Consider the following 17050-nt stretch of genomic DNA (forward strand, 5'->3'; position numbering starts at 1 on the left):
GTAAGCAGAGTAGGAATGGGAAGTAGTGCTGAAAAGGGGAGGTTCATTAAAGATCTGTATATAGGACAAAGATACCAGGAGGCCCTCCTAGACCTCCATCCCACCTCATGTGCCAACACAGGTAGCCTAACTAGGGTGACTGTCCCAATTTGCCTAGGACTAACGTGGCAGGATGTGGGGAGGGGAGAAAAGAGGAGAAGCAAAGTTTATGACTCTTCCTAAAGAATTTTAATGAACTTTCCAAAAGAAACTAAGGCTTCCAGTGTCAATGGTTATGCCCAAGAGAGCAAAATTCTCCTCAATCTGGTAATTGAGCAACTTGCAAGTGGGCAATCACTCAGCAAGAGTACCTGTTATATGATACATGCCCCACCCTGCCCACACAGAACTCCCGGTCAGAATGATTAATCAGGAAAAATGGTAGCAAGAATAAAGGACATTTATATACAATAGAAAGAAAACTCACACCAACTATCCTGTCCTCTTTCTTTTTTTTTTTAATAAATTTATTTATTTATTTATTTATATTTTTGGCTGCGTTGTGTCTTCATTGCTGCGCATGGGCTTTCTCTAGTTGCAGCAAGTGGGGACTACTCTTTGATGCAGTGCACGGGCTTCTCATTGCGGTGGCTTCTCTTGTTGCGGAGCATGGGCTCTAGGCACCCGGGCTTCAGTAGTTGCAGTGCATGGACTCAGTAGTTGTGGCTCACGGGCTCTAGGGCGCAGGCTCAGTAGTTGTGGCGCACAGGCTTAGTTGCTCTGCGGCATGTGGGATCTTCTGGGACCAGGGACTGAACCCGTGTCCCCTGCATTGGCAGGCGAATTCTTAACCACTGCGCCACCAAGGAAGTCCCTTGTCCTTTTTCTTAAATGCAAACTGATACCCAAGGATTGCCAGTTATATGAGAAGAATTGGCGGTATAAAGAAGAACCAATTTTGTTCTTTTTATGGCTGAGTAATATTCCATTGTATAAATGTACCACATCTTCCTTATCCATTCATCTGTCAATGGACATTTAGGTTGCTTCCATGTCCTGGCTATTGTAAACAGTGCTGCAATGAACATTCGGGTGCATGTGTCTTTTTGAATTATGGTTTTCTCAGGGTATATGCCCAGTAGTGGGATTGCTGGGTCATATGGTAGTTCTATTTTTAGTTTTTTAAGGAACCTCCATACTGTTCTCCATAGTGGCAGTATCAGTTTACATTCCCACCAACAGTGCAAGAGGGTTCCCTTTTCTCCACACCCTCTCCAACATTTATTGTTTGTAGATTTTTTGATCATGGCCATTCTGACCGGTGTGAGGTGATACCTCATTGTAGTTTTGGTCTGCATTTCTCTAATAATTAGTGATGTTGAGCATCTTTTCATGTGCCTCTCGGCCATCTGCATGTCTTCTTTGGAGAAATGTCTATTTAGATCTCCTGCCCTTTTTTTGATTGGGTTGTTTGAGTGAAGTAAGCCAGAAAGAGAAACACAAATATCATATATTAGTGCATATATGTGGAATCTGGAAAAATGGTACATATGAACCTATTTGCAAAGCAGAAGTGGAGACACAGATGTAGAGAACAAATGTGTGGACACCAGGGGGCGGAAAGGGGGAGGGTGGGATGAATTTGGAGATTGGAATTGACATATATATGCCAGTGGGTGTGAAATAGATAACTAACGAGGACCTGCTGTATGGCATGGGGAACTCTACTCGGTGCTCTGTGGTGACCTGGATGGGAGGGAAATCCAAAAGGGAGGGGATATGTGTGCACATATGGCTGGTTCACTTCACTGTGCAGCAGGAGCTAGCACATCATTCCAAAGCAACTGTACCCCAATAAAAATAAATAAATATTAAAAAAAAGAAGAACCAACACAAGTAAACAAGCAAAATTGTGCTTAGAGGAGACAGATAATTCAGGAAGCCAGATTAATATTCTGAGAGAGATTTGAGAAATTATTACGTCCATAAATAAAAACAGAATGCTATAAAAAGCATCATATAAGAAAGAATGCTTAAAGATTAAAATTATGATTGCTGAAATAAAAATTAAAGACCAAAACTTGTCATATATTCTTCTAGAATGTATATTAAAAAGAGATTTCAAAAAAATGAGAGCTGAGGTAAGAGATGCAGAGGGCCACTTAGAAGGTCTAATATTCCATACATATTCTACCAGAAAAAGAACAAAGATAAGGTGGAAGTGAAATTTTTAAAAAGTAGAAGAGAATGTCTCAGCTACAAGAAAAACACAATTAAAAAAAAAATCTAGCCATAACTAGATACATCATCCTATGAAATTTCACAATATTAAGGTAAAAGGAAAGATTTTAAATGCTATTTGAAAGAGAAAATAATACCTACAAACAAAAGAGACTCAAATTAAGAATCAACTTTATCAGATTTCTCTTGCATGACATCAATACCTGTAAGATAATCAATTTCAAAATTCTTCTGGGAAATGACATATAGGAAGAACAATTTTCTATAGGAAGAAAAATTTAGGTGTATTTGGCAGAAACAGAATTCAAATGGCCAACATGGGGATTCACAGCCTCTTAATTAATTTTCACACCCAAACCACTTTGCAAACTCTGAGTCTTTAGACTGAGGGGGCAAATGGGTTTCTTTAAGGAAGGGCCTTGTAAACTGACCATAGATGAAAACAATGAATCTTTCCCTGAGGCTTCTTCGGAGAATCTGAGGCTATTTAGCAGGATTACTGGAGAAAGGGAAATACTCAGTTCTTCAGGAAGTAATAGGATTCTGTCCTGATTCTGGGAGACCCCGCAACACCTAGTCCATTGTCAAAGTAGAGACTTGTGGAGTCTGTAACAGTCTTGTCCAAGTCTGTCTTCTAGAATTGGATGGATATACGGTAGTTCTCTCTCCTGTATACGCTGAAGACCTTTCCTAATAACATATTTAAACCCACAAACATTATTCCATAGTTATTATCCTAGTTCCAAAATGTCCAGTGGGGAAACAGATACAATTAGTACAAGATTGATCTCTAAATTAGCTCCCTGATATACGGAGTAAGGTCCATTCTGGAAGAAAAGGCAGACTGGAAACCCCTGGAATTGAATTGCTCCCCCTTACCCTCCACCTTCCTCCAAGAGTGTAAACAATATGCAATGCCACATACCTGGGTAACTGTCGAGATAAGTGCCACCATCAGAGGCTTGAGAGGTGCAAGCCTAGTGATTCTTACCATATTCTCATTTAACATATCTGTTTTAGCTGAGCAAAAGCCAGATGGGTTACAAAGAATAACAGTAGATTATAGCACCTTTAATCAAGCAGTGAAACCAACTATGGCTGCATTTCCAGATATGGTATCTGTGCTGGAGCAAATAAAAACAGCCCTTGGTACTTGGTATGAAGTTACTGGCCTGGCAATTTTTCCTATTTTCAAGGAAAATTAGAAGCAATTTGCATTTATGTGGCAGAGGCCAAAGTATACTTTTAAAGGATTATATCCATTCTCTCACTATCATAATATAGTCCAGGGGAGCATAAATCATTTCAATATTCCACAGAACATCACATCGATCCATTACATTGTTGACATTATTTTAATTGGACTTGGTGAGCAGGAAGTAGTAAGCGCCCTAAATTCTTTAGTAATATATATTAACTACTCAAAGATGGCAGATAAATGTTCTAGATGTTCAAGAACCTGCCTCACAGGTTAAGTTTCTAGAGGTCCAGTGATAGGAGGCAATCAGAATATCTCTTCCAGAGTAAGAGACGTGTTGCTGTACCTTGCCCAGCCCACCATGGGGCAGGTTGTGTAATAGTGAGTCTCCTTGGATTTTGGGTTTTTTTTTTTTTTTAATTAATTAATTAATTTATTTATTTATTTATGGCTGTGTTGGGTCTTCGTTTCTGTGCGAGGGCTATCTCTAGTTGCAGCAAGTGGGGGCAACTCCTCATCGCAGTGCACGGGCCTCTCACTATCGCGGCCTCTCTTGTTGCGGAGCACAGGCTCCAGACGCGAAGGCTCAGTAGTTGTGGCTCACGCGCCTAGTCGCTCCGGCATGTGGGATCTTCCCAGACCAGGACTCGAACCCGTGTCCCCTGCATTGGCAGACGGATTCTCAACCACTGCGCCACCAGGGAAGCCCCTGGGGTTTTTTTAAGCTAATGAATGGATTTAATGAGGGTGACAGGAATCTTGTTTCTCGCTGTTGGAGGAAGGATTTACACACATGGAAAGATGGGACACGGGAATGAATGTGGGGCTATTATCAGTGGGTGAGTGTCCTGGGGCGGCTGTAACAAAATACCCCAAACTGGGGGCTTAAACAACAGATATTTATCCTCCCCCAGTCCTGGAGACCAGAAGTCTGAGATCAAGGTGTCTCAGGGCCCTGCTCCTTCCAGAGGCTCCAGGGGAGGGTCTTTCCTGCCTCTTCCAGCTTCCGGGGCCTCCAGGCGTCCCTGGGCACAATTGTGGCCACATCCCTCCCATCTCTGCCTCCATCTTCACATGGCTTCTCCTCTGTGTCTGTGTCTCTCCTCCTCTGAGTGCAGGCTGAGGTCTTTACGTGCCCCATAAGTGTGGGTAAAGGTGCCGTTCTCTGAGCCTTCTTCCCCCGAAGAAGACACTTGTTTCTGTGCTCATAATGCGTCTGACACCAAGGGGGTGTGGTTTCCACATGGAGCTTCTCGGATTCTGCATGGACAGTAGCTAGTGTCCCAGCATCAGTGCTGGCACTGACCTCCCCAGGGTTAACGCAGACCCTGCAGGGTGAGGGCTCAGCCCCACAGGACTGGCGCCACTTCAGCCAAATGTTAGAGACTCACGGGGTAAGGTATGGGGTGAGGGGCTCCCCTGCCCTCTCCAGGCAAATGTCACCCTCCCAGCACCTCCGTGTGTTCACCTTCCAGAAGCCTCCTTGGATTTTAGAGGTGATCCGCGCCACATTTGGTCAAGATGCTCCAGCCCATTTACAGCCACCCATAAAGTTGATTGTTTTAAGTAGGGCTCAGAGGAAGAAAAGGCTCTGCAGCAGGTCCAGGCTGTGGCAGCGGCCTGACCCTTGGCCCTTATGACGCAGTGGGTGATAGAAGTATCTGGAAAGACACAGATTCTGTGTGGAGCCTCTGAAAAGTCCCAGTCAAGAGAATGGTAGTGCAGACCCTTAGGATTTGGGAGTAAGGTCATGCTCTCTTCTACCAACAACCATTCTTGACTGGGAAAGAATTTTCTTGGTCCTGATAGAAACTAAACACCTGCCCATGGAACCAGAGGTATACGAGATGGAATAGTGTCTCCCAAAATTCCTGGAACCTCGGAATATGACCTTATTTAGGAATAGGGTCATGGTAGATGTAATTAGTTCAGATGAGGTTATTCTGGAGCATGGTGGGCCCTTAACCCAATATGACTGATGTCCTTATAAAAAGAGAAGAGACACAAATACAGACACACTGGGAGAACACCATGTGACAACAGAGGTAGAAATTGGAGTGATGTGTAAGCCAAGGAATGCCAAGGATTGTCAGCAACCCCAGAACCTAAGAGAAAGGCATGGAACAGGTTCTTCCCTAAAGGTTTTCAGGGAACATGGCCCTGGCAACACCTTGATTTGGAACTTCTAGCCTCCAGACAGAGAGAGAATAAATTTCTGTTGTTTTAAGCCACCCAGTTTGTGGGTACTTTGTTACTTCAGCTCTAGGAAACTAACACAACAAGTGACTGCGCCTGCGCCGTCTGGGTTACATACCTTGAACTGGGTATTATATATATCTAATCGTCACTGGAAGAATTTTTGCTTAAAGTGCCCACAACCTTACACACTGTGGGTTTGAAGGTCCCATGGCCTAGAAGAGGAGTGAGTCCACCAGGAAACATGGTTGTGATTCCAACGAATTGGAAATTGATACTCTCCACTGGCCATTGCAGGTTCCTTGGGCTTCTGCAACAGGAAGAAAGAAAAGGGTTTCCCTACTGAGCACCAATTCCAGGGGCAATTGTGTTGCTATTATTCAATGAGACATGAAGAGTTATGATTGGAACCTAGGGGATTTACTGGGATGTCGTGTGTATTCCCTTACCTAGTAGTGCTAAATTGAGCACTGCAGGAATGCATTAAAGACAATACCACCCAGAGCTCAGATTTTTCAGAATGAAGGTTTGGGTCATCCCACCAGGCAAAAATCTATCCAGCTGAGGTGCCAGCAGAGAGAAACCACTTAGGTTTCATGACCGTGGTAGCTGTGTTTCCTAAGGTTTCTTTTCCCCACTGTTATTCTCCAGGCCCTTTTTATGAAAAACATGAGTCTGGCTAAAATTTTAGGTTTTGGAGGAATATGACTGACTTGTCATTCCCCCACAAAGGTACAATAGCTGATGGGATACTTGATTCATTTGTGTATATTGAGAGGAGATTTCGACTACTGACAGGGAAACCTGGGTGTTGAGACTGTAAAAAATTCATTAAAAATACACTAACAAAGTAACAAGGAAATTGTTAACGCCAGGGAAACCAAGGAATTGTACAGGGAATGATGAATAGTCACAGCTTAATCTGTGGTTCAGCTGTGAATTTCACTCACCTGGCCATGATATTGTAAATTCTGGATATATATCAAAGTAGAATTATGATTAAAACCTATTAGGAACACGGAGGACAGGAAGTGTATGGGTGTACAAGAGGGGTAGAGAGGAGTATTGGAATAGGTTTAAAAGCTTGTCTTCCATGGTGAAAAGTCAACAGATAATGCCTAATATATCAAAATAAAGAATTAGCAATATAAGCATGTTATTTAAAGATAAATACAAATTAAAGCTCGCTATAAGTGTTTCAACTTGATGGCTCTGGGGAGGCAAAAATAAAAGGAAGTAATACTTCTGAGGATTTGAGTTTTGTTTTTGTTTTGCTTTCAGTAACAAAGGAGAAGATAAATGTATCTTCAGATTGTAGGGTGATTTGGGTAGTTACTTTCACATTCGATGGAATCAAATATCCTGGCTGAATCATGTGCAGTATCATAGTAATTACTCTTTATGGATGTTTGAAGCTGCAAATTTTCTTTCAATAAGCACAACAACAATATTCATTTGCACGCTTAATTTTTAATTTGCTAAGTGTTAATACGTTAGCATATATTTTTGTGCAATTCAAAAACATTAGAATTCTTTGTGAGATTTATTATCAATATTAATTTCTAATTGTAAATTCCTATATAATAGGGGTAGAAGTGGTTAGATTGTCTTACAAATGAAGTTGAGGCTTATTTATTATTTTTTATCTTCAGCACCTGACAAACAGTATGTACACTAAGAAATACTTTTGTCTGTCTACTATGATCAGAGTTTTCTAAATATAATGAGAAGGTATTTTTACCCAGATGCAACAGTTTTTAATTTTTGTTGCTTTGTTTTTGTTTGGGGGCAGGGATCTCATTTTTCACTCTATTAGCGTGACATTTCTTTCCTAGAGTTGCCTATAGATGGTTCCATTTTGTCAACTTCAGATAGCAAAGTCAGCAGGATATCTCATCAGCCATTTTTAGTATGAAGAAATTACAATAGTTTCTAAACTTGTCAGATCAAAACCAGCATTGTCAGTATTTGGCTCTTATGTCAGCCACTGGAGTATAGTTATCCTTTCTGTAATTGATTCTGAACCTGGCTAGGTGTCCAGACTTCCTGAGTCTATTTAAAGATTTCCATGCCTTATCTCAGACCTAGAAAATCAAAATGTAGGAGGTTGGGGGTCCAAAAAACCCCCCCATATTTCTATTAAGATCCCCAGATTATTGAGATATAGTATTTGGAAAATATTGCTGTTACATAAATCTCAAAAATTTAGGAAAATACCCTCAAATAATACAATTTCCATTATAATCTATTTTCTAACAATTGTGCACAAATTTATCTAAGCCTTCATTCTTATAATATCCTACCTGGGTTCGTTCCCTCATTCCTGAGTTTATATTAACCGATTCATATTTTAGTCAGTAGCACTTTGGAAAATTTAGTTTCAAAAGCACATTTCATACTTTGTAAAGGAATACTTCTTTATTTGTATTTTGCTTCCCTCTTTTAAAATGATCTCTTTACATGTACACTATCCAGCAATAGCTTGGACATAATGATTCTAAGGACAATAATAAGAAATGACAGCAAAGATGGGAGGGGAGAAGGTTAACCAAGAAAAACAGATGAATTAGTAAACAAATAAAGCAATCAAAAGAAACAATTGCAATGCCTGAAAATGTAGGAAGAGGGGCAGAAAAGGTACAGTAAAAGTGACATGAAAGATTTGTTTCCTGGCATTGTCTTAAGGAAGATTAACCTTGTAGAGAATGTCAGAATTTCTGTTGCTGTAGTAAATTGGAGATGAGAAGTAGAGAAAGATAATGGGGTGGAGATGGTTTCTAGAGAAAATAAATGAAGGACAAAGTGAAAGAGGCAAATATACATATAAAGAGGCCGTATTTTTGTTTAAGGACAATATCATTCTCCTTGTCACTCAGGCTCAATACTTGTGATTTATCACTGATTCCTCTCTCTTGGCCTCTGTATTCAACCAGTTGCTCAGTCATTGTAGCTTTTACCTAGGAAATGTCTTTCATGCCCATCTTCATTTCCTTTCCATTATGATTACCTTCGTTCAGATCCCAATTTCTTCCCACTTAGAAACTTACAATTGTATCCTTGCCTCTGTTTTCACACCCCTCTGTTATGGACTGAATTGTATCTCCCCAAAATTCATATGTTGAAGCCCTAAACAATGGGACTATATTTGGATATACAACCTTTAAAGAGGTAATGAAGGTTAAATGAGGTCATAAGAGTGGGTCCCTAATCCAATATGACTGGTGTCCTCATAAGAAGAGGAGGAGATGCCAAGGATGAGTGTGCATGTGAAGACACAGCAAGAAGGCAGCTGTCTGCAAGCCGAGGAAAGAGGTTTCAGTAGAAACCAACCCTGCTGGCATCTTAATCTTGGATTTCCAGCCTCCAGAGCTATGAGAAAATGTGTTTCTGTTGTTTAAGCCACACAGTCTGTGGAGTTTTGTTGTGGCAGCCTCAGCAGACTAAGACACCTTCACAAAGATGGTTGATAATGCTTTTTAAACTGCAGCACTCATACTGCTACTTTCTTCCTCCCAAAGTGTTAATGACTCCCCATAGGGATTTCTCACCCTGGTCTTTAAAGGCATTCTTCCTGGACTTACCTTTCACCAGCCCCATGTTTCAAAAAAATATGACTCCTCACCATTTCTACACATGCCAAATAATTTTTTACTTCCATGGCTTTCACAGTCTGAGCTTCTCTATCTGGGAATGCACTTCTTTTCTCCAACTTCAGTAACAGTCAGGAGTAGGAGAAACCCTGTCCAAAGAAGTCCCAGGGAGCCACCTCCATGATATACATAGTGACCAGACTGAATGCACCACCAGAAAGTCATTGGAGCAGCAGCCAAGGCAGCAGAGGCTGCGGAAGCCCCAGAAGGACAAGAGTGCCTTCTGTAGTTTATTGTTGACCTTCAGGTCTTGTTAGCACTCGAGTCTTTGAGAGCAATAAGCCTCAGGGTCTTAACTGGCTTGGCTTCCAGTCATGTAATCTGCTGTACTCTCCAGTAGGATTGATCCCAGCCTCACCTCTGAGATCAGCCCTGGCTTAGCGGAGACGATACAAAGAGCATTAGGACAATAGTTCAATATCTAAGCATCAAATTTGTTATGATGTTGGTCCAGCTCCAGCCTGGGTGTCCTAGCGATGTGTCTGATTCTCTGTAACTAGATCTCTTTCAGAACCAATGAATTGCTTCCTTGTTCCACGATGATCAAGTTGCTGCCCAATACTCAAAGTCCACTAGAGTCAAAATGATCACGATTCATGTTTCTAGGCATCCTGAGGCCCCCCTGACTAAAACTCTGTTGATCACCTGGTATAGATCTGCCAATCACTTTTTCCTCAGCCACTCTTGCCTCACGTTAACTCACTCTGGATCTTATCCTGGGTTAAGAAACTTTGTTAGTCTATCCATCCCAACTGGCCCAGAGTTTCACTTGTTAATTGCTCCAGGAGAATGGCCCACTTCCAATCTCAGACCTGTTAGAACTCATGCTTTCATGGAATCCTTTGGAAACACTCTGCTGGTCTTAAGGTCCTAATGACTTTTCTTTCATGAGCTACATCCAGTCTGTCAATAAATCTTAAAATCTCTCACTTCAAAATACATTCAGGGGCTTCCCTGGTGGTGCAGCGGTTGAGAATCCGCCCGCCAATGTAGGGGACACGGGTTTGAGCCCTGGTCTGGGAAGATCCCACATGCCGCAGAGCAACTAGGCCCGTGAGCCACAACTACTGAGCCTGCGCGTCTGGAGCCTGTGCTCCGCAACAAGAGAGGCCGCGATAGTGAGAGGCCCGTGCACCGCGATGAAGAGTGGCCCCCGCTTGCCGCAACTAGAGAAAGCCCTCGCACAGAAACGAAGACCCAACACAGCCAAAAATAAATAAATAAATAAATAAATAAATAAATACATTCAGAATCTAATCACTTCTCACCACCCACACTGTCATCATGCTGCTCCAGGCTACAATCATCTCTCACCTGTTCTGTTGCAATGGCCTCCTAATTTGTTTTTCTGCTTTTGCCTTTGATAATTCAGGCTATTCTCAACACAGTAGCCAGAGTTTTCCTAAAATACAAGTTACATCATGCCATGCTTATGCTCAGGACTCTCCAGTGACTTCCTCTATCACCCAGAGTGATAACAAAGTTCCCAAAATGACTAACCAGGACTAAAGGATCTGTCCTCCACTACTGCTCAGCATTTCTCTGAGCTCATCTCCTATGGCTCTCCCCATCACTCGCTGCACTCCAGCTACTCCAGCTTCCTACCTATTCCTCAGATAGAACAACAAGTTTTCAACCTCAGGGCCTTTGTACTTGCTCTCTCCTCCCCCTGGGATGCTTTTCCCAGTTATACTATTACTTCTTGATTTACTTCCTTCAGGACTTTTCTCAGAAGTTACATTCTCAGTGCTGTTTTTCCTGACCACCCTAACTAAAAATTCAGCCATTTATTGGGCACAACTTTTATCTTTTCTCTGTTTTATATTTTTCTCCATAGCATCTATCATTATCCAGTATAGTTTATATTTGTGTGTATATTGTCTTCTTCCCCCTCTAGAAGATAACTTTATGAAAGCAAAGATGTCTCCTGTTTTGTTCACTGCTTTAATTAGCACAAAGAACATTGCCTGACCTATACATCGTAGGCACTCAGTAAATATTGAATGAATAAATGAATGAATATTTTGAGCCCTAACTCTGCTTATCTTCCTGGATTTTGAGTCTTGCCTTTTCTGGTCTTTACTAACATTCTATGCTGTGTCCCTGTCATGCCACGTGGAGGCTGGAGAGGAATCTGAGGGCTCTGGTTCTGCGCCTGGAGAGGAAAATTAATTTTTATATCCATTGTAGGCCCTGTTGGTTGCCAGATTTATCTAAGAACATAAGCAGAGGAATCACAAAACTGTGCTCAAAAAAATTCAGGGGGTAAAAACTTTGGGATTTAACAGATCCTACAGTCAAGAAGTTCTCCCTCTATTTAATCTAAATATTTCATGCTGAAAGTAACTTCCTTTTCTCTTATTTTATGTTCAAGAAAGATAGGTAATCGGAGGTCTCTCTCATCCACATGATAATCTTTCATGTGCAAAATATTTTTGTCTAGGAAGCTTTCCTAGAAGTCATGCAATATGTCTTATCAATTAGCTAACATTCTTTTAATTTTATTTATTTATTTATTTATTTATGGCTGTGTTGGGTCTTCGTTTCTGTGCGAGGGCTTTCTCTAGTTGCGGCGAGCGGGGGCCACTCTTCATCGCGGTGCGCGGGCCTCTCACTATCGCGGCCTCTCTTGTTGTGGAGCACAGGCTCCAGACGCGCAGGCTCAGTAGTTGTGGCTCACGGGCCTAGTTGCTCCGCGGCATGTGGGATCTTCCCAGACCAGGGCTCGAACCCGTGTCCCCTGCATTGGCAGGCAGATTCTCAACCACTGCACCACCAGGGAAGCCCAATTAGCTAATATTCTTCACGTAGTTGTTGATACGTATGATGACAATAAATATGGTTAATTAAGAAAAATAGTTGGTCCATGCTTCTAGTCATTGGGGTAGGAGAATTCTCATATGCATATCATGTGATATTGTATGTATTTTTAAGAGGCTTTGTCTGTTTTTTGGAATACAGGTGCTTCCTTAAGTATCTTAGGAGTCCTTAGTAAGATTAGTGAGTAAAATACCTCTGGTCTATAAGGAACATTGGCTGGCTGTCTCCTCAGGATGTATTATCTCCTTCCACTTTCCTCACAGTACCCAAAGTTTGATTCAGATACTGTGCAGAGTATGAGCCATTTGTCCTCCCACCTCTATTCTCTGCCCCTTTCCATTGTGCACCCTGCCCTGGAAGGCTGACCAGTATGGGCCACATCAACAGACCTCCTGCACCCTCAGTGCTGTTTAGGTTTGGACAATGGGAAGCCCGAGTAGAAACAGAAGAAAACAAGGATATCAGAGTACTAGTTCCCCTAGATCCTTCTCAAGCTCCTCTGAAGTTACCTATGTTCCTAATGGCTCATTGCTCCTTTCAGCACACTGTCTCCCACAAGACTCTTCTTCCAGGTTCCCTCCCCTCTTCCTTTGGTCCCAGGGTCAGTAATGGCTCTGCTGCTGCTCTCTCCAAGTTCCTGTGCTAGGCCTTATGGTTCTACAACACCCCTTTGTTATTTGGCCTTTTGAATAAAACAAAAACAAAAGCAAAAACAAATACACCTCACCTCAAATTATCCTAATCTAGAGTGTGACTTCTGATTCTTTTGGGGACTCTGACGAATACAGATATCTATAGTTTGTTCATGAAGACCATTGGCTTTGGGAAAATATTTTGTCAAGTTTAATACCCAGGATGGGTCCTGGTTGGCTAAATGAGGACATTTTATTCTTCTTGGCCACAGAAGTTGGTTAGGATGAGGATGTTGGGCACATAACCTAAGCTAGTCCATCTGGGGTAAGTTTTAGAACCCTTGCATCGAACTTCTAGACACAAGTACTTTCTTTTCTAATCGGTGAACCAAGACGTAGGTAGCTAGTCTACAACCACTAGGGCAATCAGCCTTAGAGTGAAGTCAACATGTGGGCAGCAGAAGAGAGGAAAAGAAAGAAACCAAACCCTTGATGGAAACTTTGGGTGAATCCTGAAAGCTACTTTTCAAACTTTCACAAGCTAATACATCTTCTTTATGAGTTTTGCCAGTTTCAGCTGGCTTTTCTGATGCTTGCATCATAATGATTCTGAACTGAAACATGGTCACATATAAACTTGATTTTGATGATTTCTCACAAATTTTTCAGCTGGAAATAGGTATGGGTAGTGAAATAAACCAAGAAGAAGAAATTCAAAAGTAACTATCTCTTTTCCTTTCTCAGAGGCTTCTTGGAGTATTTCCAAGTGGCCAATAAAACTGTGTTCCACTGAGCTCATTCAGCCAGTCTGGAACACTCTTTGTAGGAATCCAATTAAGAAGTTCTTCAATCCACATGATCTCTTCCCACTGCAAACCCATCTACAACCTGATGTCATTACTGGCACAGTTATTTTGTAAACAAAGGGTCAATTCAAAACAGTATTTAGGAAAGTCATTATCCAAAGTGAGGCAGAATGGTGGCGGCCTATGAAATTAATTTTTAAAGTATCCAGAAAATGTTAATACCTTCTGAAAAAGAGATAAATAAGGACAGAGAAAGGATAGATAATTTTAATATAAGACAAAGAATAAAGAAAAGACTCCAATATGCCTAGACTGCGACACAAACCCAAGGGAAATAGGAAAAGAGCACAAAGTCGAAGTGAATTTATCAGGGCATTTCAGAGGTCTACTTATCAGGAGACATGTCAGGCATAAAACTATATATCCAAACAGAGCCAAAAGCACAGTGACATAAGTGTTTGGAGTAGTTGCAAAATTGTGAACCAAAAAGAAAAGACAGAATGAAGAGTTGAAAAGAAAGAAAAACATTATTTTCTACCCCTTTACATCATGAAGCATGGGATTATCCTGAGTTAATGGCCCACTGAGGATCCAGATATCCTGGAGATTTGGGTAACCACTTTCTAGTGGGTTTGATAATAATGTAACAGTATAATTGATGATTTATACAATTTCATAAGGTATAGTGAGATTGATAAATTATTCATTAGTTTATTCAGCAAATATTTACTGAGTACATTCTATACATCTGTTTTAAATGCTAGGAATATAAGAGTTAACAAACAGACAAAAATATCTGCCTTTGTGGAGCTTACATTCTAGGGGTAGATAGAAAATAAACTAGATTAGTAAGTAAATACATACACAATGTTGGTGTTAAGTGCTGGAGGAAAAAAATAAAAAGTGGAAAGAAAGATAGAAATTTTGAAGTAGAGTGGAGGGGATTTAAAAATCTAATATAGGGCATCCAAGAAAGACTTAGAAGGTGATATTTGATAAAAGACCTGAAAAAAGTTAGGAAGTAAGCCCTGTGAGTAATTTTCAGAGTAGAATTTCTCAGCAGAAGGAATGTTACCTGAAAGGGCCCTGGGGCAGCAACTTGCCTAGTTCCCTTCAGGAGCATCAAGGAGTAAGTGCATGTGGCTGCCAGGCAGGGAGTGAAGGGAAGAGTTGTAGTTGAGACTAGAGGGCTAACAGGGTCTTAGGGGCAAATCACATAGGGCCTTATAGATCATAAAGGCACTTCAGTCTTCATTCTAAGTAAGATGGAACGCCATTGGGGGATTTTGAGCAAAGGCGTGGAAGTACCTGATTCGTGCTGTAATAAGATTTACCTGGCTGTTATATTGAGATTGGCCTGAAGTTAAGAGGTGATGGTCCAGGTAGTAGCAGTGGAGCTGATGAATAGTGGATTTTAGGTACATGTTTTGTAACCTAGAGAAAACTAAGAGTATTACATAGAACTCCCACATACTTTTCAACCAGACTCATCGATTGTTTACATTTTACCTCATTTACTTCCTATGAATATTCTTCTTTATCTTTCATCATATTATTTTTTCTGAACCATTTGAGAGTATGTTGGATATGCCATGCTCTAGTACTATTACATATTTCAGACCTTATTTACTAAGAACAAGGACATTCTATAGATATATTTTAAAGAAGGAATTGACATAATTTGTTAATTGACAGAAGGTGAGAAATGAGAAAAAGAATTAAGTGTGACACCAAGGCTTTAGCTTGAGCAACTAACTGAGAAGGATGGAGTTATCATTAACTAATGTGAGGAAGGCAGAAAGAGGGGCAGGTTTGAAAGGAAAGATGGCAAATTTTGTTTTGGACATATTTTATTTGGGATACGTTTTAAACTTTAGAACTAGTGGAAATCTTAAGTAGACGATTGGATATTCAAGTCTGGAGTTCAGGAGAGAGGTCTGAGCTAAAGATTTCAATTCTGGAGTTCATAGTATATACATAATATTTAACACTATGAAATCGAGTAAGATTACCTAGGAATTAGTGCAGCTGGAAAACAGAAAAGCTCCAAAGTTGGAGCTTGTGGTCTTCCAAAGACTAGAAATTGAGGAGGTGAGAAGGAAGTAGCAGAGAAGACCAAGAAGGGGAATTCCCTGGTGGTCCAGTGTTTAGGACTCCGGGCTTTCACTGCCGAGGGCCCAGGTTTGATCCCTGGTCAGGGAACTAAGATCCCACAGCCGCACAGCTCCACCCAAAAAAAAGAAGAAAAAAAAAAGAATACCAAGAAGCCAAGAAGGAGTAGCCAGAAGAAGCGTTAAAGCAAGGGAAGTGTGTGTGTGGTGGGTTCAGAAGGCAAGTGAGGAAAGCACTTTAAAGAGGAGAGAAAAAATAAAATTTGTCAAGTTGTTCTAATAGGTCAAGATAGGGACAAAGACCACCATTTAATTTAGCAAAGAAATCACTGGTAACCCAGATAAGGTAGGTGCTGTGAGCTTAGAAGCAAGTGGGAGGAGAGAAATGGCCAACAGTGAGTACAGCCAACACTTTCAAGAAGTTTGCTTGAAAATAAGGAATGAAATGGGTGGTATTTAGTGCTCAGATGGTGATCAAGAGAAATTATTTTTTTTTAGTATGAGATAAATAGCAGAATGTTCCCATACTGTTGGGCATAAACTAGTAAAGAGAAAAGAAATAAATGATTCTGGGAAGAGAGGAAAATATTGTTGGCAGGAAGGATGGATTGAGTATGTAAGTGGAGGAATTAGCCTTAGCTAGGAGCTTGAAGAGCTCTTTTGTAGCAATAGCAGACAAGTTTGAATATTATATAAGGCACTGATGCAAATAGTGCAGATGTTAGTGGAAGCTTATGGAAATTTTCTTGATTACTTAAGACGTGCAAAAGAAATCGGAAGAAAAGTTGGCAGTTGAAAATTTAGTTGGGGGAAGGATGTTGGAAGTTTGTGGAACCAGGGAAATGTATGAAATTTGTGCAGGAAAGTGGGAGAGTGTATTGATCAGAGATGCAGAGTATTCAGGGGCGTTTGATTTAGTGATCATAAATGCAAAGAACAGCTAGCATGATTGGATTTTTCTCCACCCATGCTCAGCACTGTGAGTGCATGCACCAACTAGGCAGAGTTGAATTTAAACAAGGTATGTGGTTTAGCCAAGTGAGTAGGAGAAAGTGAGAGGAAAGGTAGTTAAGGATAAATGCAAGGAGGTGAATTTTAAAGTAAATATGAACTCTAAATCATTTTAAGAGGAATAAATATAACAGGGGTGGTGGACAATGAAAAAATGGTAGGATCAATAGTCACAGAACTGCCACATATGACTGATGTAGGCTATGAACTGTATACACCTAAGGGTACACCTTCTAAGTGGGTGCCATTCATATTTGAAATTTGATTTGTATATTTATTACAATAATTATTTGGTGGATGGAACTCTTGTTTTATCCAAATAAATGGCCTTTTATGACATTTGTTGTTTTCTTTCTAATTTTTCAAGCAATACATGTTCATTTCAGATAACTAGAAATACATAAAA

General features: G+C 40.8%; 1 long non-coding RNA gene across 1 annotated transcript in view; it reads left to right on the forward strand.

Annotated features, from left to right (window-relative positions):
• The window catches only part of LOC309667003, a 1042512-nt gene extending 1029007 nt beyond the window's left edge, over window positions 1-13505 (forward strand). The window contains exon 2 of the long non-coding RNA XR_014267466.1: window positions 11749-13505. This is a non-coding gene — a long non-coding RNA (uncharacterized lncRNA). The remainder of the gene's footprint in view (window positions 1-11748) is intronic.
• The last annotated feature ends 3545 nt before the right edge of the window (window positions 13506-17050 follow it).

Source organism: Balaenoptera physalus (genome assembly GCF_965194825.1).
Source record: "Balaenoptera physalus genome assembly, chromosome: 9".
NCBI classification, from domain to species: domain Eukaryota; kingdom Metazoa; phylum Chordata; class Mammalia; order Artiodactyla; family Balaenopteridae; genus Balaenoptera; species Balaenoptera physalus.